The sequence below is a fragment of the Dasypus novemcinctus genome, chromosome 10 (genome assembly GCF_030445035.2).
Source record: "Dasypus novemcinctus isolate mDasNov1 chromosome 10, mDasNov1.1.hap2, whole genome shotgun sequence".
Taxonomy (NCBI): Eukaryota; Metazoa; Chordata; class Mammalia; order Cingulata; family Dasypodidae; genus Dasypus; species Dasypus novemcinctus.
Window position 1 is genome coordinate 40,852,270 of NC_080682.1, and position 24,993 is coordinate 40,877,262.

Below are 24,993 nucleotides of genomic sequence, written 5' to 3' on the forward strand. Positions count from 1 at the left end.
TCATACAAATTTGAATATATAGTTTTCTGTCATACATAATTTTATATGTAATAACACCGTCATATAAACAGAAAAAAAAAGCAATAAATGGTACTATAAATTCATTTGATTTTAGGTGAGTATAAGAGCATTTAAATCAAATCGGGATCAGAGAAAGCTTCACAAAGAAAGTAATGTTTTATTTGAGTTTTAAAGAAGTGAGAAAGGATTAGAACAAAAGAGGATGGGAAGGGATTTCCATGAAAAAGCTCAAAATGTTAAAATGTCACAGAAGTATAAACACAGAGACCCATTTAAGGTAGCCTAAATATTCAATGTTGGCAGAACTAATAATGAGTGGAAGTCCATAGACCACAAGTCACCATCCTGGATTTCATCCCAACTCACTGAAACCACCTTTTTGGCAGCTTTGTGTGAATCTTCCTCCTTTTCCTTTACCAATAAATGCTGAAGCAGATCAAATTTTTATTTATATGCCTTACCTCTCCACTAAAGGGGAAGCTCATCTATTGCAACTACCTAATGGATATGACTAACTGGATATCAAATTAGTATTTGTAAAACTGTTTTTTTTTTTATTTTTTATTTTCCATACAAAACCTATTCTTCCCTAATTGTTGCCCATTCCATTGCATTAAATGATACCATCTTCCATGTTACTGTTCACACAAATATTGCATAGTGTCCTTCACTCCTTAAATGTTCTTACATGCCTTATTCTTCCATTCACAAATCCTGTTGAATCTACCTTCAATATCATGTATTGAATTATCTTCATTAGCTTCCTGGTACCTCCTTAACCCACTGCAATAGTCTCTTGCCAGTCTCTGCTTTCATTCTTGCCTTCAGCAATATGTTCTCCTTTTGAAATCTGATTCAGATCATGTCATTATCCTGCCCTAAACTCCTACAGACTATCCCTTATTCCCTATCAGTAAAATACAGTCTTTCGATCTTGAACTATCTTGGACTAAAACAACCTAGATGACCATGTTTAAGATTACTTCCCCAAATCATTACTCACTATTCTCTTTCTGCTCCAGACATAATGTTATACCTCAGATATACAAATACCTTTTCATTTCTTTAGTTATATGCATTTTTTATAGATGTTAATTTTAGAGATCAGGAGCAGTTTTCTTATAAAATAATGATAAATATTTGAATAAGTTGTTTTGTAAACAATCTTTTATATATTCATTCATTTGACACACTTTTATAGAACAGCTATATTGCATCAAGACTTTCAAACATGTTATACTCCCAGGAGTCACTGAAATACCACTCACTCATGCAGACTCAGGTCTACTCCATGTCTATTTTTCTAATAATAATTTCTCAGTGCTACTGAACGTCCCTTGATGAAATCACTGATCAGCTACTTGACAATTACATATGCTTAAATGTCTCCCTCCTCACTCAATAACCTTATTTTATATTCTATGGTATCCCAGAAGCCTTATTTTACTAGAGTGTTCATAAACCATACCATTAGTATGCATGAAGAATCCATTTTACCTTACTGAATGTTTCTATAGTATTCATGTTATAGAAGATAAAAGTATATAGAGAAAGATCATATCTTATGCTAAAGGATATTTCTAAAACAATAGAATTATATTTTTCTAAAACTAGAATGGTACCTTAAATAAGTGATATTCAAAAAGTCTGAATCTTACTTCATACATTTTTAGCATTGAATAATAATATCTACTCATTGAGCTTTTATGACTCTAATTTATCTATGGTATATGATAACATAAGTGACAAAGGCTTAGGCCAACATGGATAATAAACTTTTTTTAAATAAAATATCTGAAGTTCAAATTACTACATATAAACATTCTTGATAAATTAGAAAGAAAACTCATTTTTTCATTTAACTGATTCCATTAAAAAAGAGAAAAAATTTAGTGAAAGAAAATAATAACTTTACAAGAATATACATTACATTCTATATACATATAATTTTCATGTATCACATATAACCCTTACAAGAACAAGTATTGTTGTCCCCATTTTACACCCGAAGAAAATGAGAGTAGAATATTTATAGTATTTGCCCAAGGATACACATTTTAAATAACTATAATGGACATGGAATCTAATCGTAGTTAATGTCAAAAATGTATACATGATGTTTTTTCCAAGTGTTTTTATGGCACAACCTAGTTGTGCTTTAGATTTTGTAGTTATTATTGTGCTCTTCTTGTATCATTCTTTAAGTGTAGTGAATCGTCTTCTGAGAAAGTTATAGTGATTTTTGAAAAGAACATATTCTCCCCAGTAGGGACAAAGAGTGTTGGCCATTTTAAACCTTCTAACTACAACATTTAATACTGAACCCTAGAACTGTAGTGTATCCAAGACTGCTTCTTGCTTCATTAAATTCACTGGGATTTTCCACAAAATTTTGAAAAGATATGGCTTCAGAACCATTTGAGATCTTTCTTTGTCTTTAGCTAAGAAAAATAGCTGATGCCAAAATAATGTTTCAATATGTGTCCATCAATTGTAACAAATGTACAAAACTAATGAAAGATGTTAATGTGGGAGGGGCAGGGAGAGGGGCATATGGGAACCTCCTTTATTTTTTTATGTGACATTTATATAATCTAAGTATCTTTTTAAAAATTAAAACAACAACAAATAAACAAACAAAAAGAAACAAACTGATTTCTATGGTCCAGGCACTGGACTAAGCACTTAACACATATTAACCCATAATATTGGCCCAACAGTTTCATGAGGTTAGCATCTTTAATACCATTTTGCAGATGAAGAAAATGTTGGGCAGAAAAGTTTAAAAACGTGTCCTCTTCACATTCAAATCCAGTATATTAGACTCCAGTTTGCTCTTAAACAATGCATACTACCTCCTCTGAATGAACATCTTTGATTTTAAGTCTATTCATAACCTATTTACATGCTGTGTTGACTTTACATGCATAACAGATAATATTGAACCTTCAAACAAGGATTGTCTAGAGGAAAAAAAAAAAGACTTGTTTCTAAATATTTATCCAGCCTTGTATATCCAGATAAACTTTAATTGGTCATGATATATAATTTTGATCAAAAGGATTAGTTCTGAGACTTGGATGAATGGGACTAATGGCAATTGAAAAATCAGAAAAGAGAGTTTTAGGAAAAGATGAGTCTGGGGCTGATTCAAGCTCCCTAGAACACCTATAAGATCAGTGAGATCTCAGAATATTTTTTTTTCATAGCAGGGGCAGAGAAGTTATATATCATCTCTTCTAAAGCTCATAAAGATATGAGTTTGGCACTCAAGGTCACTAAGAGTTCTTTTTATACCTAACAGGACTCTAGTAATAAAGTACATTTAATGTAACTAACATTTACTTAGCATTTAGAGGTTCTAAGAGCTTTACAAAGATTATTCTATTTGATCCTGATAATACCTCTATCACTTCCCTTTAACTGAACTTAAGGACATCATGTTTTGCCAAAGTTTTACAATATAAAAAGCAAAACTAAGCTTTGAACTTGGGGCTCTTTTACTGAGACACTATGCTAAATCCTATAACACATTCTTCTAAAATGTGCACACAAGATACATAAAACCTTCACACAGCAAAAATGTGAAGACATGCTCTTAATGGATATAACAAATTAAGATAATGATAAAAATGAATTTTAGTTCAAATAATGCAGCAAGAATAAAAGGTAGATCTTTCCTTGGAGTCAGAGAGAGAGAGATAAGAGAGAATCCTACCATATGTAACTGAAAATTACAAAGACTAGAAACACAATGAAAGTCCAAAACATTAATACTTGCACAGAATAAATTTCTTTTTTCTTATTTTTCACTTGCACGTATAGTAAACTTGCACTACATAACTTATGAGGATTTGAGAGTTTCATAGTACTCACAGCTTCCGCTGTGAAGGTTATTATCAAGAAGGTCAATTAAAAGGTGGCGCAATTAAGATGCAAAGGATGGTACAGAATTTCCACTTTGTTGGTGGGAAAGTTTTGGTTATGGATGATTTTACATTGTGAATAAAATGAACAAAACTGAATTATGTATATGTATGTGACTAAAAGGGGAAATTTCAGGTTATGTATGTTACCTGAATAAAAATTTTAAAAGCCCATAGGACTTTACAAAGCAAAAATGCAACCTCAGGTAAACTAGACTATATTTGAGAGCATAATTAATTATAAAACTAATTTTTAAAGGTGTTAATCATCTTGCATTAATTTTATTGAGTTTACTTTGAGAATTATGTAAGTTCCTCATGGTCACTTATTTTAATATCTACATACAATAGAATGATAAATATATTTCACATGGCTTACAAAAGGTAGAAAGGGGACACAAATGAAAAAGTGAGGGTGGAAATAAAGACACTGAAATGTATACTTGCATAGTGTCTGACACTGCCTTGGAGGATTTGTACTCATTACCTCATGAAATGCTTAAAATACCCTAGAATATAATAATAACTACCATTCTTTTTACATAAGACTTACCACTAAAATTTGACTTTCACAGATGGTCAAATGTTATATAAACTGGTGATTGGAATTCAGTCCTAGTTCTTTTGACCTCAGAACTTCAATGCCTTCCATATCATCTGAAACTCTCCTGCCAGTGGGACTTCTGAAGGTTAAATAATTTCCTCAGACATTACTATATCACTGCCTGAATTCAAAGAAAAGTGCTATTCAGTAGAATTGGTCATAAATGAAAGTGCCTTTTACACCTAAGGGGATGGTCCACAGAGGCCCTGATCCAAGCAAAAAGAGGCCCCTGATGGTTCTAGAAGTGATATAAGCCCAAATCTGACCAGTCCATATTTACTTTTCTTTTTTAAAGCACAGAGATGTTAACTATGGGCCAGGCAATATTGCAAGCACTTAACATATATTAACCAATAACATTATCCCAACAATTTCCTAAGTTTGGAACCATGAATACTATTTCAAGATGAAGAAAATGTGGGGCAGGAAGGTTAAAAATATTGCCCAGTTCATGTTCAAATCCAGGAATTGGATTCCAGAAGATGCTCTTAAATAATGCACACTACCTCCTAAGTCTGTTCATAATCTGGTTACCTGCATGATGGCTTCAGGCACATGGGAGATGATCATTTGAACGTTCAAACAGAGCTTTTCTGGATGAAATAAGAACCACAAATGGATCCGCTGCAAGGACATGGAAGAAAAGGACAAAAGGAGATTAAAAAATCAGGAGAAAGTTTCAGGATAAATGATGAATTTAGGGTCTATTAAATCCCCCAAGAACATCTAGAAGACCAGTCAGCTCTCAGAGTATTTTTGTTCACAGCAGGGGCAGAGAAGTTATGTGTCTTCTTTTCTAAAAATATTAGGTTAGCACACAGGGCCACTTGGGTAGTTCTTTTATATTTACTGGGACTCTAGTAACAAAGTGTATTTAATATAACCAACATTTGGTTAGCATTTAGAAGTTCTAAGCACTTTAAAGAGATGATGCTATTTGTCCCTGATAATACATCTATCATTTCCCCTTAACTGAAACTGTGTTTTGCTACAATTTACACCATAGGTAAGCTTTGAACTCAGGGCTCTCTTCCTCAGACACTATGCTAAATCCTATAATCTACTCCTCAAAATATGTGCACAAGACATGATACATAAAATCTTCATACTTTAATAAATCTATGAAAATAATGCTGTCAATGGGAATGACCAATTAGGATAATAATAAAAGTAAGTTTTAGTTCAAATAATACAGTAAAACAAATGGTAGGCCTTTCCATTAGAGTCAGAAAAAGGAAAAGTGAGACTGCTAACAGATATGATTGATGCTTAGGAAGTATAAAAAGAGAAGAAGCACAATAAAGTTCAAAACATTAATATTTGCTCAGAATATTTTATTTTTGTTTTGCCATTACAAAGATAGTAAGCTTTCACTCTATGGTTTATGAAGATGTGAGAGTTTCATATAATGTGACTTTATTAACAGGCAAAGATGTAAACATAATTAGTAACTTTATTTCTCAAAGTTGTTTAAATATCAATCACTTCAAATATATATGAATGATTTGATAAAGATGTAAATCCAGCAATAGTAGTACTAATTAGATCCTAAAATTGTTTTCTAAGAATCTGTATTTTTTTTTTTAAGATTTATTTATTTATTTAATTCCCCCCCTCCCCTGGTTGTCTGTTCTTGGTGTCTATTTGCTGCGTCTTGTTTCTTTGTCCACTTCTGTTGTCGTCAGCGGCACGGGAAGTGTGGGCGGCGCCATTCCTGGGCAGGCTGCACTTTCTTTTCACGCTGGGCGGCTTTCCTCACGGGCGCACTCCTTGCGCGTGGGGCTTCCCCACGCGGGGGACACTCTTGCGTGGCACGGCACTCCTTGCGCACATCAGCGCTGCGCATGGCCAGCGCCACACGGGTCAAGGAGGCCCGGGGTTTGAACCGCGGACCTCCCATATGGTAGACGGACGCCCTAACCACTGGGCCAAAGTCCGTTTCCCTTGTATTTTAACAAGAACTCTAATTCTGAATGCACATCAAAGATTGACAACCAAATAGGCAATGTATAAATCTAAGTGGCGTATTTCAATAATGATAAATAATTTTAAATCTGAGCCTTTCTTCAGAGACCTGTAGATAACATCATGCTGCTTTTTTTAATATTTTTTTTTATTTTGGCTTTTAAAAGGGTATTGATTTGGGGTAAAAGCAAAAATATGGAATAATTCATGAATTTGTGTGTCATCCTTGCACAGGGGCCATGCTAATCTCTGTATCATTCTTTTTTTTTTTTTCGCCTTTCCCAATTATTGTTTGTGATGAACCTTTATTATAAAACCCCTTAAATTCTTGAAACACTGCACAGCTTAGAAATTTTCCAGCTGTAGACACAGAAATGGTGGGGATTTGGGAATAATAACTTAAAATTCATGTTCAGAATGGCATCCATGAATTAGCTAGATAAGATAAAGTGAAATTTCCAAAGCATATTACAGATATGATGATGTCTTTTCTTTTTTAACTTTTTTTTTTAAAGCAGGTACTGGGGATTAAACCCAGGATCTCATACATGGAAAGCAAATGCTCAACCACTGAGGTATATCTACTCCCCTTATATCTTTTTTGTTTCCTTCTCTGTTTTCTTTTAAATGTTACATTAAAAAAATAAGGTCCCCATATACCCCCAAACCCCCCTACCCCACTCCTCCCACATCAACAACTTCTTCTATCATCTTGGCACATTCACTGCACCTAATGAATACATTTTGAGGTGCTGCTGTACCACATGGACAGTGGTCTACATTGTTATCTACACTCTCCCTCAGAGTTTATATGGTTATAAGTCTCCAAAAGAGTCAGGAGGTCATCAGAGGGGTGATGCTTATGCACACCTCAGCAGGGTACCAGAGACAGCCAAGGTATATGGAAATGCAGGTCTGGTTCTGAGGGCTGCAGAGACCCACAGGTTCTTTGGTTATGGTAGATGGCTCTGGAGTTCAGGGCCATATCCTTTGGCTCTACTTTGGAGTTTGTGTTCCTGAGTATGATGGAGTTGGACTCAGATGTGTCATTTCTACACATACCTCTTCTGTCATTTTTACTGGACCTGTGGTTGGCACTGTGGTTGGTGTATACTCAGGAGATCTGAATCTCTGGACTGTCCATGTGACAGCTAGATCCTGAGCTTCAGCAGACTTGCAGCTCCTACCCGATGGTTTATTGGACTTACTCTGGCCAGCTAACAGGGAGGTGAAGAAGGTCAACCACCACACCAGGGAGTCAAGAGTGCCTACAACAGCAGGCAGGAGAATTGCATCCATCATCCATGTGGAATCTAAGCCCCCTCTTGATGTAGAAGGGGTCTGGACATAACCAACCCAGGGTCTACAGGATGGAGAAATAGAGAATGGATTAGAGAGGACTTACTGGTGTTCTGCTGGGAAACTATTGTGATTAGTAAGGGTAAAAATTGTTGTATTGATGTGGAGAAAGTGGCCACGGTAACTGCTAATGGTAGAGAGAGGGAAGAAGAGATATGATGTGGGGGCATTTTCAGGATTTAGAGTTGTCCTGGGGTGGTGCTGCAGGGACAGATGCTGGACATTGTGTATCATTTTAATTTTAATATATGTGCTGCTGAAATGAGCTCTCAACCTAATTTTGACATTTAGTTTCCACTTGCCTTGAAGCCTAGAAATGATATTTTCTCTTCACCATTTAAAGGATAATGTTATTTTTATTTTGTCATGATTATTTCACAGTTGGAGTCAACTATTGACCCCAGAGATTCCTGATTAGCATTTTTCACCACTGCATTCCCTAGTGTAATGCAGAAAGTGTAGATCAAGTGATTCAACATGGAAGTTATTGTATAAAACACACTACAGCTTTATCAATAGGGAAGGTGGTTGTTGGACGTAGATTCACAAACATGCAGGGTGCAAAAAATAAGATGATCATGAAGATGAAAGAGATACAGGTGGACAGGACTTTGCTCCTCCCCTCCAAGCTGTGAGATTTCAAAGTGTACAGGAAGACCACACAGGAAACCATTAAAAAGAGGAGGCTTAACAGACAGATGAACCCACTGTTGGATGCAACAGAGACCAAGGATATGGGTGTCCATGCAGATAAATTTCAACAAAAGTTTCAAGTCACGCATGAAGTGGTCTATGACATTTGGGTCACAGATGGGCAGCCAGACAATGAAAAGGATCCGAATGAAGGTGTGGACAAAGTCTCTGGCCCAGGTCATTCCCACAAGTAGGCCACATACTTTTCAGCTCATGATGGTTGTGTAGTGCAAGGATTTGCAAATGGACATGTAATGGTCATAGATCATCACTACAAGTGGGATGATCTCTGCTGCACCATAAAAATGTTCAGCAAAGATCTGAGTCATGCATCCCCTGAAAGAGATGGTTTTCCTCACAGCCAGAGAGCTAGCTAGCATCTTAGGGGTTATGGAGGAAGAATAGCAGACATCTATAAGAGATTAAAAAAAAAAAAAAAAAGTACATGGGGGATCCCAGAGCTTTGCTGGTGCTGACAGTGATCTTGATGAGCAAGTTGTCTTCCAGGGTGACCAAGTAAACAATTTAAAACACAGCAAATGAAAATTTCTGAAGCTGCACATTCTGGGTCAAGCCCAGTAGAATAAATTCTGTCACATTGTTCATCTTCTCCATCAATTAATAGCAGGTGTGAAGCAATTTAAATGAAAAATAAAAATTCAACTTATCCTCAGTAAATATATTTCTATGCCCTAAATAAAGATACCCATGGAGTGTATTATTTTCCATAATGCAAAACAAAACTATTTCAAGTCTTTCATTTTCATTCTACAGGTATCACCAGAGGTAACATTTATTTTGTTATTTAAAATTTTCTGACTTTATTTTAATTTTCTAAAAAAAAAAAAAAAAAGAAGAAGTTTTATTGAATTAGCTAGTAAGATAGGGAATCAATAGATGGATCTGGAACCTGGCAAGAAGTCCATGTGGACATCAATAACCCCCAAAGTTCCCCCACTTGTATTGATGTGGGCTATGGGTGGCAGGCTCTTTGTCTCTTCAGAGATAACCTAAACTCTCTGTGACTTGTGGGTGTGGGATGATGAAAGGTTGCAGTCCTGCCCTTGGTGAGCAGGAAACAGTTTAACAATGCAAGGTCTATAAACTTTAAGTATTCAGGGGAAATGCAAACCAAATATGCTAAAAGCTTATCGAATGCCTGAGGTCCATGCTAAAAGCTTACTAAGATGTGGAAATATATGCTAATTCAAGCCTATTGAGAACTGAAACAAAAGGACCATTTGGCCTTTCCTCTCTGTATAAAAGGGACTAAAAAATCTTGTTCGGGGCTCGGGATTCAAACAGAAAGTTCCCGAGTCCGGCCGTCCATCAGTAAACCATTTTTCCTTCTCAAAACCATTCCTGATTCCTGGCCTCTCTACACTTAAGTAATTGAACTTCTCTCAAATTCTACAACATTTTTGGCGACCGCGGCAGGACAACAAATGAAGGCCAGAGACGGTAGCATTTTGCTGCCCCTTCCAAATCCCCAAGGAAGCTGGGAGGACTCAGGTGAACCCCAAATCTGGGCACCCCTGGATTAAGTTTAATCCAGAAAAGATGTGCGCTCCACCAGAATCTTCCTGACAAAAATCGAGGGCAATGGAAGGTCTGAAGAGAAAGATTCTGGGAACGAAAAAGAACTCCGAACATGGAAGAAGGTAAGACTCCCCGGGTGAGCACGGTCTGGAAAGCCCTAGCTTTAATTGCTAGGAAGGGGAGGCTGATCACCTCCCAAGAGAACCCTAGTAGCCCCAGAAAATTGGGGGGAAGCCATTCTCTCTAGGCTTGGGAAAAGGAGAAAACCCGGGGAAAAGCCCTGGTGTTTTGGGTTTGTCTAACTGCATGTTAGAATCTGGTACTAGTCTTATATCCACTAAAGGAGTGGAGTCTTGATTTTAATAGGAAGGGCTATTTATAGGTTCAAGTCCTAATGTCCTGGAGAAAAACTGGGAAAATGCCCTGGTGTTTTGGATTTGTCTAACTGCATGTTAGAATCTGGTACTAGTCTTATATCCACTAAAGGAGTGGAGTCTTGATTTTAGTAAAAAGGGCTATTTATAGGTTCAAGTCCTAATGTCCTGGAAATTGGTCTAGATGAAAAAAAACAAAACTTGGTTACAGGAAAATGGATCAGCTTTTCTGGTGGAGCTTGGTCTGGGTGTAAAGTTTAAACAGTGGAAAAAGTCTAGCTGAAATCTTTTGTTATGGTGCTAAATTGTGAATGAATTCACTTTATACCAATGTTAAGTGTTCTGAGGTTTGTGATGGCTGTGGGGGCAGCCATGGTGAAAATATATATAAACTTGTGGGTCAGATTAGTGACCTTTGTGCTTCTGTCTGTGTCAGCCCAATGCTAGTGTTGGAGTTGTGTCCTTATGTAAAGTAGAATTACAGCTGAACTGGACCCCTCCCTTGCCATTGGCAAGGGGGTGAAATGATTATGGGGCAAAACTGAGGAGTCTGGATGCTTGTGGAGTCTAGATGTTTGTGCATGCTCTGCTGTCTTGTCTCTGGTCTGGCCCTTTGCTGGGGTTTGGAGGCCATTTGTGTCCGTGCCATGCACCCAAGTTTGTTGGGGCTACCCCAGTCAGGGTGGCTGGGTCCCCTGGAGAGTTGCTGAATTTGAGTAGGTTCTGTCTGCCCATTTTGGCCTGAAAGCTGGAAAGGGGGGAGCGGCTTGCCCCTTTCCAGTGAGTCCACACCTTCTATTCGTAAGCTGCATTCCTGTTTGATTGTTGTGCACCCGACTGCCATGAAGGGGGTAAAAAGCAGAATCAGAATAAATGCGGTAAAGTTCCCTCCCTAGGGTGTCAAAGCCAAAATACCTTTGCCTTCTGCCCAGGTTCTTAGAAGGTATTGTAGTAACTTTAAGTAAGAGAATGTGTTCTGTGAAGGTAAAATTTGTCTTAAGGGTATAAATAATTATAAAAGTTTTACAAAGCATTGTTTAAATTAAGGTATTTAAATGGCTAATTGCAGAAAGTCATTATTTAACAAAAACTGAATTGATAATAATAATAATAATAAAAGGTAATTATAACAAACTTTTTCGGCAGCCAGTCTCCCCTGCCAACTTGTTTCCAAAAAAATTGTTTCTGATATTACACACTACTAAGTATTTAAAGTGAAGAAAGGTTCATTGTTTTAACAAGCTTGTTTAGTATTAATGGCAATTATATGTTGTAAGAAGTTTGCCTGGTAACTTAGTATGTGGGATATATGGAGTGTGTTTTTATTTTTAAGGAAACAGAAGATGATTTTGTCCTAAGATAAAATGATTGATTATTGGAAAGAGTAGAGTGTAGGACAAAACCTGAAAACCTGAATGAATACTGAAAGTGTAGAAGGTTTGTGGATGGAAAATTTTTATGATTAAAATTGAGTAAGATCAATATACAAAGAAAATCTTTTATCAAAATACCTTCTTGTGCTTTAACTTCATCATTTCCTCAGTGTTTGGAGAAGAGTCTTTCCTCTTTTAAAAGAAAATATATGTTCTAGAAATCAAATCCTGAAAAGTAGCTTTTTATTTCACACTAACTGCAAGAGATTTATTCTTTTACTTTAAAGGAAAAATTAAAGTAATGGTTAAGTTCATTTAATATGTTATAAGTTGAATGAAAGGTATTTAAAGGTGTTATAAAATTAATAGGTTTTTAAAAAATAATAATAAAAATTGTAACTAAGATTTAAAATCATTTATAAATGCATTTATATTATAAAACAGTGGAAAGACAATAACTGAAATTATAGCTGGGTGAATTTAGCCTGAAACTATTATTGAAGTGTAAATTCTAAACTAACCTTTCCTTTGTTTATGGTTACTTCAAGCCTAACCTCACCCTTTGCCTTTGCCTATGGTTATTTCATAATTGAGAAGAGCTGGGACATCATTGTCTCCTTTCCTGTATTAGTAACCCTTTCTCTCATGAATTCAAGTGTAAACTAAATAAATTGCTGCCTGATGGAATAAGGTTAAATGACCACTGGAGTTTTATTATCTCCAAAATCAAAAAGGGGGGTGGAGGGGGAGAAGTCTCCTGCCTTGACGGTCAGTGTTCCTAAGAGTGGCAATTCATGAGAGAAACCAGTCTGTCTCCCTGAGGCTTCAAATAGCCTCAGTAAATATATATAAAAGTAATCTTGTTGCTTATCCAAAATTCTGCTAAATTCAAAGTAAAATATAAAATTCTGAAACAAAAAAAATAGTGCTAAAGCATTGAGAACATTTTGGTTACAATCCATTAAGAAAGATAATTCTTGTGTAAAACTGCATAGTCATAGTATAAAACTGCACAATCATAGTGCAAATTAAGAAGAGTTTCAAGAGTCTTTGAAATGTTTTGCAGTCACACTTGTTTTGTAAGAATTAGAAGTTTAAAGTAACTAAAGTTATGCTGTTGTGTCAAACTATTCATGTCTGCCTATTTGCTCAAATTGTTGAGGCTAAATATGCAGTTATAAGTAATATATATTTTGGGACCCCAAATTAAGCTAAACAGTATATAAAATAATGCAAATTATAAATAATATCAATGAGTTTTGTTTCATTGTCTAACTTTTTGTGTCTGCCCATTTGCTCAGTGTATGTCTTCATACATCAGGATAATATCAAATTAACAAATCAAAATTCTTAAAAGAGCTCTACTCAAATTGTTAATTAAATATGCAGTTATATATGTAAATAAATATTCTTAAAGCCCAAATTAAACTAAGCAGGATGAAAAAGTCATAGAAATCTGATTATAGAAACAATTGGGAAAGGGCCTCCTCTTTGCAAGAGCTTTAAAGGCAAGACTAGGTGTAGCAGATTAAACCTGTCTACTAGGCTAGGGAATTAGGAATCAGTTTGCCTGGTAATTTCCCAGTTTAAACCTTTTGTCAGCCATAAAATGTAAAAAAAGCAAAGATTAGGTTAATTTTCACATAAGAAAAATGTTGATGTAACCTGGCGGCCTGCTGCCTCAGTCTCCTACTCCCGGGTTGGACAGCAGTGGAGGAAACCAGTTTAGGCCAGTCCTGTGGGCAGTGGGAGGATGCCCAAGAAGGAGCTAAGTCAGTGCCATTTCAGCACTAAGTTCTATTCCTTATTTGACAAAGGGGAGCAGGTAAAAACTAAAATGGTTGGAATGTGATAGAGGAAGCAGTTAAATCACAAACTTTTGCGTGGGAAAGTTATATCTCAGATAAGATGTAACTTCTGAAGTATCCAGTCTATGGAAAAACAGAGGAAAAGCTTACATGCTAGGCTTAGGGGTATAAATTGTGTCATTTTTCTTTGTTTGGGGCACCAGCCACATCTGGCTCTGCGCCCCTTCTTGCAAGATTGAGAATAAATTCTTTTCTTCTCCACAATCTGGTGAGCCTTATTTTCTTCCAGAAGATTTCTTTCCAACAAAATAAAGGTAATTAGTGGCTCTATTAACAAATTTCAGTAAGTAAAAGAAAGTCCATAAAAACTATGGAGAGATCTTTCCTGGGTTATGATTTTAAAAATTAAGTAATTGTGTAATGTGTTTTAAAACCTGGTAGTCAGTATGCTTTTAAATTATTAATTTTCATAACTTAAAGAAAAGAAGTTTTTAGCTTCCTGTAAGGGAAAAAGAGAACATTCCTTGCATAAACTATTATGGTTTCAATTTTATTTAACTTGAGTGTAATCTCCCATAGTTAATTTATAAACTAAATTAACATTATATATACAAAATCTTTAGAGTAATGAAAATTGTAAGTTCACATTGGTGAAATTAGGCTAAAGGAAAAAGATTGTAGATATGCTCTCTTAAATAAATAGAGTAAATTTCTTTGGTAATTGTAATTTAATAAGTTTATTTAAACATGAGGTGTCTAGTCAATGTGGTTATGGTCAATTAAAAGGAGGTTGTAAAACATCTGCCAAACTGAAAATGTTTAAATAGTTCTAGTTCTAGAAGTCATTGTTAACTAAAACTTAGATTAGTATTGGTAGCAGATATAACTTAATCATAATAAAACCTGTCTGAAGGCCACCGCAAAGTACATATTTAAGTAAATGGTAATAAAAGGTTATCTTGATTCTATTGGAAATATTCTGTTTTCATTTTAACAATGAAAAATATTTTCTTCTATTACTAGAGTACCTACTGTTATCTTCATAGTAAAATTGTGTAAGTGAACAGTCATTTGAAATATGTGTTGCATTAAGTTGTTTAAAATATATATAAAAACAAGGAATAACCTTTAACATTGTCGAACTCTTGTGCATTCAAACCAGGCCTTGAATACATTACAGGTGACCTCTCCATGTGAGTTATTGGCTAGGCTGGTCACTGACCCCTCAATTAAAAATATTTGCTATATCAGCCTCTGGTTCTGCTCCTGAAGTTGATGGAAACTACGTTGCAGTTTCAAGCTCCTGCAGCAGGCAATAATGACTCGGTACAACCAAGTGTACAATGGATATCGCCTCCAGACTGGCACTGTTCCATAGTGCCAGAGAGCACTATGCACCAGGCTAGTAGAATACTGGAAATTCTCTCTAAGATCAAGGATGCTGCGACTTGCTCACTGCTTTGAAGAACATGCTAAGTGGAGCCATGATACCAGGATACAGTAAGTGAAAGTTAAACACAATTGGCATTATGGCCTGCTCTCATGTAGAAATAACATGTAAAGTATTACAAACCTGAAACTCAAAACTAATAATTGCAACTCTGAATCCTTATGCATTAAGTAATACATTAGTTAATATTAAGTGCTGTACTTTTATCCTGTACTAAATATATGCCTAATAATTATAACGTTATCTTTTCTATTTTGGACCAAGTGCAGAAGTATATTAGACATGTTAAATTCCTGGTAAAATCATTTTCTAAACAGTTAAAAACTTGTCTATAGAATAAGGTGGCAGTCTCAGCCAGTCTCAGTCAACTTCTATATTCTATTGTATTCTGCTGGAGGCTTGCTTGCTGATGGTGAGTCACCTATTGAACAAGTCAAAATTGCTAGAAATTGTACAATTAAAACAAAGGTGTGAAAAAACCTTCATTCTGTAGTTCTGACCACTCCCACGGGTGAAAATGAAGAGAATTTCCAACTTAGTGTTCTAATCCTGAGTGAAGCCAGTTGCCCAAGGAGTGCCAGTTGACCAGGAGCATCTGACAGAGCAAATGAGTGCCAATCATTGAACAGCTTGGAATGTGTCTTCAGACAAAGCTAAGTGTCTGTTGCAATTTCTCTCTAAAGATGAATAACTTAAAATATATATATATATGCTGTTCCCACCAGCTTTTAAGGAGTGCCATCTTTATAGACACCTAACCTTGTCTACCTCTGTAATCCAATGTGTCCTCTTTTAAAAATGGGTATTCCAAATTTTTAATTAAGTTTGTTTCTTTCAGAGTGAACATCTTATTAACCATATGAAAACTTCATCCAACTTCATACAGAATGCCAGATCCATCTTCCTCCAATTAGAATAAAATAAGAGTTTTACACCTTATTAAGCAATGACTACAGCCCATGGCCATCAGGATGCAGTTACAGAAAAGAGATCCATCTCCCTTCAGCACCCCTTTTAAATTAAAGATGTAAACTCTTCAAGGGTAAAATAAAATTAATAGATGGATCTGGAACCTGACTGAAAATCCATGTGAGTGCCGGTGGCTGCAGGATGACTGCAGGAGACCCCCACCCCAGGATTCTGCTGTCCAGAATGAAAACTTCTAAACTCTTAAAAACAGTCCTGGATGCTACACTAAAGATTGATAAATAATCAATCAAAACAACAAACAGCCACCCACCTCATAGCTCCAACAATAATTATGCCAAAACTTAGCAAGTTAAACTTTGGCAAAGGGGGGAAATGATGTGGGCTATGGGTGGCAGGCTCTTTGTCTCTTCAGAGATAACCTAAACTATCTGTGACTTGTGGGTGTGAGATGATGAAAGGTTGCAGTCCTGCCCTTGGTGAGCAGGAGACAGTTTAACAATGCAAGGTCTATAAACTTTAAGTATTCAGTGGAAATGCAAAGCAAATATGCTAAAAGCTTATCGAATGCCTGAGGTCCATGCTAAAAGCTTACTAAGATATGGAAATATATGCTAATTCAAGCCTATTGAGAACTGAAACAAAAGACCATTTGGTCTTTCCTCTCTGTATAAAAGGGACTAAAAAATCTTGTTCGGGGCTCAGGATTCAAACAGAAAGTTCCTGAGTCCAGCTGGCCATCAATAAACCATTTTTCCTTCTCCAAATCATTCCTGAGTCCTGGCCTCTCTATACTCAAGTAATTGAACTTCTCTCAAATTCTACAACAATAGTTTATGCAAGGAATGTTCTTTTTTTCTTTTCAGGAAGCTAAACACTTTTCTTTGTTTAAGTTATGAAAATGAAAAATTTTTTAAAAGCACATTGGCTTCAAAACACATTACACAATTCCTTAATTTGTTTAATCATAATCCCGGAAAGATCTCTCCATAGTGTTTATGGACTTTTCCTTACTTACTGAAATTTATCAACAGACCCACTAACTACCTTTATTTTATGGCTGACAAAAGGTTTAAACTGGGAAATTACAAGGAAAACTGGTTCTTAATTCCCCAGCATATTAGATACGTTTAATCTGCCATACCTAGTCTTGCCTTCAAAGTTGTTACAAAGAGAAGGCCCTTTCCCAATAGTTCCTATAATCAAATTTTTATATGACTTTTCCATCCTGCTTAGTCTAATTTGGGCTCCAAGAATATTTATTCACATATATAATTGTGTATTTAATTTTTAACAATTTGAATAGAGCTCTTTTAGGAATTTTCACTTGTTAATTTGATATTATCATCTTGATGTAGAAGACATACGCTGAGCAAATGGGCAGACACAAAAAGAGTTAGACACAGAAACGCAACTCATTGATGTTACTTATAATTTACATTATTTTATATACTGTTTAGCTTAATTTGGGGTCCAGAAATATATATTTCTTATATAACTGCAAATTTAACCTCAACAATTTGAGTAAATAGGCAGACATGAATAGTTTGACACAAAAACATAACTGTAGTTACTTAAAACTTCCATTTTTCACAAAGTAAGTGTGACTGCAAAACATTTCAAAGACTTCTAAAAGTTTTCTTAATTTGCACTATGGCTGTGCAGTTTTACACTATGACCATGCAGTTTTACAAAAGAATTTTGTTTCTTAACTAATGGCTTGTAACCAAAATGTTCCCAATGTTTTAATGCAATTCTCTTTGTTTCAGAACTTTATATTTTACCTTGAATTTAGCAGAATTTTGATAAGCAACAAGATTAATTCTATGTATATTTACTGAGGCTATTTGAAGCCTCAGGGAGATTGGTTTCTCTCATGAATTGCTACTTTTGGGAACACTTACAGCCAAGACAGGAGACTTCCTTTTTCCCCCCAGTCCTTGGGAGATAATAAAACTCCAGTGGTCGTTTAACCCAAAGGGCTAAGAATTCCACCAGGCAGCAATTTAGTTTACACTTGGATTCATGAGAGAAAGCAGGGTTACTAATACCAGTAGGACAGGAGCTGTTATGAAATAACCATAGGCAAAGGCAAGGGGTGAGGCTATGCTTGAAGTAACCATAAATGAAGATAAAGTTAATTTAGAATTTACACCTACAATAATAGTTTCAGGCTAAATTCACCCAGTTATAATTTCAGTTATTACCTTTCTGCTGTTTTATAATATAAATGTATCTATAAATGATCTTAACTCTTAGTTACAGTTTTTATTTTTTAACCTTAAGGTGAATTGGATACCTTTATTAATTAAGCTACAAGAATTTTATTAGTAACAATTCTGTAAAGTCCTGCCTTTTCTTAGTAATGGAACAAATTCTCACCTGCAAGTTATGCATTTAATTCACCAGCAAGAGAGTATTGGCATTTAAAGATTCATTTTAAACTATGTTTTTACCTTTTTACCATGAATTTTCAGGTGCCAAGCCTCCATTCCTTCAGTGGATATAAGACCAGTACTAGATTCTAACATGTAGTTAGACAAACCCAAAACACCAGGCTTTTTCCCAGTTTTCCTCCTTTTTCCAGACCTAGGGAGAACAGCTTCCCCCTAGTTTTCTGGGGTTACTAGGATTCTTTCAGGAGATGATCAGCCTTCCTTCTTAGCAATTAAAGCTAGGTTCTCCAGACTGTGCTCACCTAGGGAGTCTTACCTTCTTCCATGTTTGGAGATCTTTTTTGTTCCCAGAATCTTTCTCTTCAGACCTTCCATTTCCCTCAATTTTTGTTGGGAAGACTCTGGTGGAGCCCACATCTTTTCTGGATTAAACTTAATCCAGGGGCACTGAGATTTGGGGTTCACCCGAGTCCTCCCGGCTTCCTCAGGGACTTGGAAGGGGCAGCAAAATGCTACTATCTCTGGCCTTCATTTGCAACCTGGATGAGCCTCCAATAATGTTGTAGAATTTAACAGAGGTTCAATTATTTGCATATAGAAAGGCCAGGACTCAGGAATGATTTTGAGAAGGAAAAATGGTTTATTGATGGCCGGCCAGACTCGGGAGTTTTGTTTTCCAATCCCGAGCCCCAAACAAGATTTTTAAGTCCCTTTTATACAGAGAGGAAAGACCAAATGGTCTTTTGTTTCAGTTCTCAATAGGCCTGAATTAGCATATATCTTCCACATCCTAGGTAAGCTTTTAGCATGGGTTTCATACATTCTAGATAAGCTTTTAGCACATTTGGTTTGCATTTTCCCTGAATATTTAAAGTTTATAGACTTTGCATTGTTAAACTGTTTCCTGGGACTGGAGTCATTGCCATGGTCACCAAGGGCAGGACTGCAGCCTCTTACTGTTCCACACCCACAAGTCAGGACAGACAGTTTAGGTTAAGGTCATCTTTGAAGAGACAAAGAGCCTCCCACCCATAGCCCACATCAATACTAGTGTGACCATACAATAGTTGTCCTTTTGTGCCTGGCTTATTTCACTCAACATAATTTAAACAAGGTCATCCATGTTGTCATATGAATCCCCAGTTCATTTATCTTTATAGCTGAATAGTATTCCATCCTATGTATATAATACATTTTGTTTATCCATTCATAGCAACTGTGAATAATGCTGCCTATGAACATTGATGAGTAAATGTTGGTCCATGTCCTTGCTTTCATTACTTCTGAATATATTCCTAGTAATGTGACTGTGGGATCATATGGCAGTTCTATATTTAGCTTCCTGAGGAATCACCAAACCATCTCCACAGAGACTGCACCATTTTACATTCCACCAATTGTAAAGGAGTTTATCTATTTCTCAGGACCCTCTTAAGTACTGTAATTTCCTGTTCCTTTTTAAAATAATAGCCATTCTGTAAGGTGTGAAATATCTCATTGTAGTTATGATTTGTATTTCCCTAATAGCTAGTGATTGACCATTTTTCATGTGCTTTTTGACCATTTGAATTTCTACTTTGGAAAAATTTCTGCTCAAGACTTTTGTCCATTTATAAATTGGGTTGCATTTCTTGTTTTTAACTTTATTTTAAAGAAATTTTAGGTTACAGAAAAGTTATATTGAAAATATAGGGGATACCTCTATACCCCACTCTTCCTCCTCTCACATTTTCCACAATTAATAATACCTTACATGAGTATAGTATATTTATTATAATTGGTGAACAAATATCTAAGTGCTTCTACTAACCATGGTCAATAGTTTGCATTATAGTTTACACTTTGAACCACACAATTTTATAAGTTTTGACAAAATATATAATGTACTGTATCTGTGATTTAAAAATCATGAATAACAAATCTGGTGCCCTAAAGATGCCCTATATTCCATCTATTCTTCCCTCTTCCTCCCCTCAGAATCTCTGGTAACCATTATTTTATATTAATGTTTCAAGGTCTTCTGTTACTACAATAATAATATGTCTAATTTGGTCCATAGTTGCATTCTCCCCTTAAGTTTTTTCTTTCCTCAATCATAAGGATTTTAAGATGAAGTTGCCTGTCCTGCTTCAGATTGAGAAGGGACTTAGAGCTTAGGGGCAGATGGAAAGAACTGTTGGCTTGCAGTTTGTAGATATTCTTTGATTTTGGGGATGGGTGTTGCCCACCATCATGATTTTGTTACTTGTCCTGGGTGAGTCTGATGAAGTGAAGAGTATGTGCTGGCTACAACTTGGTTGAGATTCATGGCTCTACCAGCATATGAACAGACAAAAGAATTAAGTCTCTGAGACATATATTAATGTGCATAGTGCTAATTACAGATTCATATAAAAGAGGTAGAAGAATCTTGTGTAGGTAAATTATAAATGAGCTTAACTAACACATTACAGTGAGAAAATAGCTTACCATATATTTCAAGGTAAGGCCCACCAACAGAGTCCTGATTTTATGCAGGTTGTGTGCATTCCCTATAGTGTCCGTGTGTCTCTAGAACCTTCAGATCACCCCTGTTTGAGGCTTTATTTACTGTGGCAGTTAGTGAGATCCTCCTGAAACATGCATAATTATAACCTCTGGAATGACCTCCCAAATCATTTGAAATCTCTTAACTGTAAAAACTGTTTTCTATTTAATTTCACCCACATTCAGTCAAGGTCTTTTTCCAAATGCATCACTGGTTGGTGTTTGGTAATAATCCCTTGGTGACAGGGAAGCTCATTCCCAGGAGTCATGTCCCATACCAGAGTTTATTTGCTGAGTTTGGCTTAGAAGGAGGCCACATTGAATAACAAGGAGGATTTCAGGAGTTAACTCTTAAGCAATAGATATTATTAGGATAGTTTCAGTTTTACAAGAATAAAGTTCATAAATTCATGAGCATAACATTAATATTGAGGTCTTTGCATATTGAACTATTTTCTTTTATTAGGCACTGCTTATGTAATTTAGAGATTCTTGTCACTCTGTTAGAGAACAGAGCAGGACTCCTTAGGAGGAATTTAATATTTGTTAGTTATTGTGTGGGTCTCTATCCGCTGAGATAACACCCTATGGCCAAGGCCTCCGGAAGACATTCATATTCCATAGTGGCATATCTCAGGTGCTTCCTTGCCCAAACATTCCAACACCCTGCAATACTGACTATCCCCTACCATAGTTGCCAAAAAGCATTACTAAAATTGTATTCTCAACCAGAGTCCTCTACCTTCCCAGAGTTCACCTATTCCTTCTTCCAAACCACCCCCAGCTCTATGGATAACCTAACCCACCTCCCCAACTGATGTCACACTCACACTCCTGCATCATCAACCTCATTCATATTGCTCGACCACTATCTCCCTCATTCACTGCCAAACCCACCCCATCCACCTTACATAGATTCTACCCAGATTGAACATCAGCTCACCCTCTCTACTCAATCTTTACCCCATGTTAACCTATTTTCCACACTCTACCTTTATGAATCTGTTCAATATCTTTAGTGAGATTATGAAATATTCATCTCATATAACTGCCTTCTTCACTGAACGTAATGTCTTCAAGATCCATCCAAGTTATTGCATGTGTCCATACTTCATTCTTTCTTACAACTGAGTCATATTCCATCATATGTATATACCATATTTTGTTTACCCTTTCATCCATTGATGGGCACTTGGGTTGCCTATAGCTTATGGCAACTATGAATAATGTCATGAGAAACTTTGGTGTACATATATATATGTACATTGGTGTACACATATATATATATTTTTTTTTCACATCTCTGCTTTCAGTTCTTGTGGGTATATTCATAGTAGTGGGATTGCCAGATCATATGGCAATTCTATACTTAGCTTCTTGGGGAACCACAAAACCATCCTCCACAGTGGCTGCACCTTTCTACATTCCCAACAGCAGTGGATGATTGTTCCTACTCCTCCATATCCTTCCAATGATTGTAGCTTTCTTTTTTCTTTTTTTATCAGTCAGTCTATTAGGCATAAGATATTGTATCATAGTTTTGATTTGCATTTCTCTAATAGCTATTGATGATGAACATCTTTCCATGTGCTTTTTAGCCATTTGTATTTCATCTTTGGAAAGTTTCTATTAAATCTCTTGCCCATTTAAAAAAAAAGGGGGTTGTTATTCTTTTTATTTTCAAGATCTAAAATTTCTTTATATTTGCTGGATATTAGGTCCTTATCAGATAGATGGTTCTCAAATATTGTCTCCCATTGTGTGAGCTGCTTTTTCACTTTCTTTTTTTTTCTTTAAGATTTATTTTATTTATGTCTACCCTCCCTCCCCCAAGTTGTCTGTTCTCTGTGTCCATTTGCTGCGTGTTCTTATTTGTCTGCTTCTGCTGTTGTCAGCGGCATGGGAATCTGTGTTTCTTTTTGTTGCATCATCTTGTTGTGTCAGCTCTCTGTGTGTGCGTTGCCATTCCTGGGCAGGCTGCACTTTCTTTCATGCTGGGCAGCTCTTCTTACAGGGCACACTCCTTGTGTGCGGGGTTTGCCTATGCGGGGGACACCCCTGCATGGCAGGGCACTCCTTGCGAGCATCAGCACTGCACAGGCCAGCTCCACACGGGTCAAGGAGTCCCGGGGTTTAAACTGCAGACCTCCCATGTGGTATTCGGATGCCCTAACCACTGGGCCAAGTCCGCTTCCTGCTTTTTCACTTTCTTAACAAACTCCTTTGAAATCCAAAAGATTTTAATTTTGAGGGTGGCCCATTTTCCTATTTTTTTTTTCATTGCTCATGCTTTTGGATATGGATATGCAGTTCTCCAAGCCCCATTTATTGAAAAGACTGCTCTGTCCTAAGTGAGTGGGCTTGGTGGACTTGTCAAATATCAGTTAGCTAACTATGGACTTGTCTATATCTGAATTCTCACTTCAGTTCTGTTTGTCACTATGTCTTTCCTTGTGCTAATCTCATGCATTTTGACAACTGTTGCTTTAATGCTTTAAAGTTTGGTAGTGTGATTCCTCTTATTTTATTTTCCCTTTCAGTATGTTTTTGGCTATTTGGAGCTCCTTACTATTCCAAGTAAATTAGGTAGGATATACATTTTAATATCTATTCTTTCAATCCATGAACATGGAATATTCTTCCATTTACTTAGGTCTTCTTTGATTTCCTTTAACAATATTGTATGATTTTCTGTGTACAAGTCCCTTACATCCTTAGTTAAATTCATTCTTAGATATTTGATTCTTTTAGTTGCTATTGTAAATATTTTTTCTTGATTTCTTCCTCAGATTGTTCATTATTAGTGTACAGAAATGCTACTGATTTCTGCATATTAAACATCTATCCCACCACATGGAACTTGTTTCTCAGCTCTAGAAGTTTAGTTGTAGATTTTTCAGGACTTTCTATGTATAGGATCATGCCATATGCAAATAGTGAAAGTTTCACTTCTTTTTTTTTTTTTGAGATTTATTTATTTATTTAATCCCCCTCTCCCCCGGTTGTCTGTTCTCTGTGTCTATTTGCTGCGTCTTGTTTCTTTTTCCGCTTCTGTTGTCGTCAGTGGCATGGGAAGTGTGGGTGGTGCCATTCCTGGGCAGGCTGCACTTTCTTACGTGCTGGGTGGCTTTCCTTACAGGGTGCACTCCTTGCGCATGGGGCTCCCCTATGTGGGGGACACCCCTGTGTGGCAGGGCACTCCTTGCGCGCATCAGCACTGCGCATGGGCCAGCTCCACACAGGTCAAGGAGGCCCGGGGTTTGAACTGCAGACCTCCCATGTGGTAGACGGACGCCCTAACCACTGGGCCAAGTCCGTTTCCCTCACTTCTTCCTTTCTATTCTGAATGCCTTTTATTTCTTTTTCTAAGTGCTTTTCTAAGTGCTTGAGCAAGTACTTTTTAATACAGTGTTATATAAGAGTGGTGATGATAGGCATCCTTGTCTTGGTCCAGATCTTATTTTTCACCATTGAGTATGGTGTTAGCTGTTGGTTATTCATATATTTGCCCTTTACCATGTTAAGGAAGTTTCCTTTTAATTTTATACATTTTGATAGAATATATAATGGTCTATATCTTTCATTCCAATGTCATGGAGGATATTTCCAATGTCTCAAAAATTCCCCATGTTACATCAATTCTTCACTCTTCCTCCCCTCAGAATTTCTGGTGGCCACTTCCTTTAGATCAGTTACAAGTTCTTCCATTGCTAGAATAATAATAGGTCTACTTTAGTCCATAACTGCATTCCCCCTTATATTTGTTCATTCTTCAGCCTTGAGGATACTGGGACGATGATGCCCACTCTGTTTCTGATTGAGGTGGGCTTAGATACCATGGGGCAGATGTATGGAACTGTCTTGTTTGCAGTTGTAGATACTCTCTGTTTTTTAGGATGAGTGTTGCCCATCATCATACTTTTGTTAGTTGTCCTGGGTGAGTCCAATGAACTGGAGAATAGGTGCTAGAGCTGTTCAGAGAATCTGGGCTCAACTGCCATGTGAACAGACTGAAGATTTAAGTCTCTAGAC

General features: G+C 36.4%; 2 pseudogenes; both read right to left on the bottom strand.

Annotated features, from left to right (window-relative positions):
- Positions 1 to 6,705: 6,705 nt before the first annotated feature.
- LOC111763909 (U6 spliceosomal RNA) lies at positions 6,706 to 6,802 on the bottom strand (annotated as a pseudogene).
- A 1,429-nt stretch (positions 6,803 to 8,231) lies between these two features.
- LOC131280198 (olfactory receptor 4C13-like) lies at positions 8,232 to 18,761 on the bottom strand (annotated as a pseudogene).
- Positions 18,762 to 24,993: the final 6,232 nt, after the last annotated feature.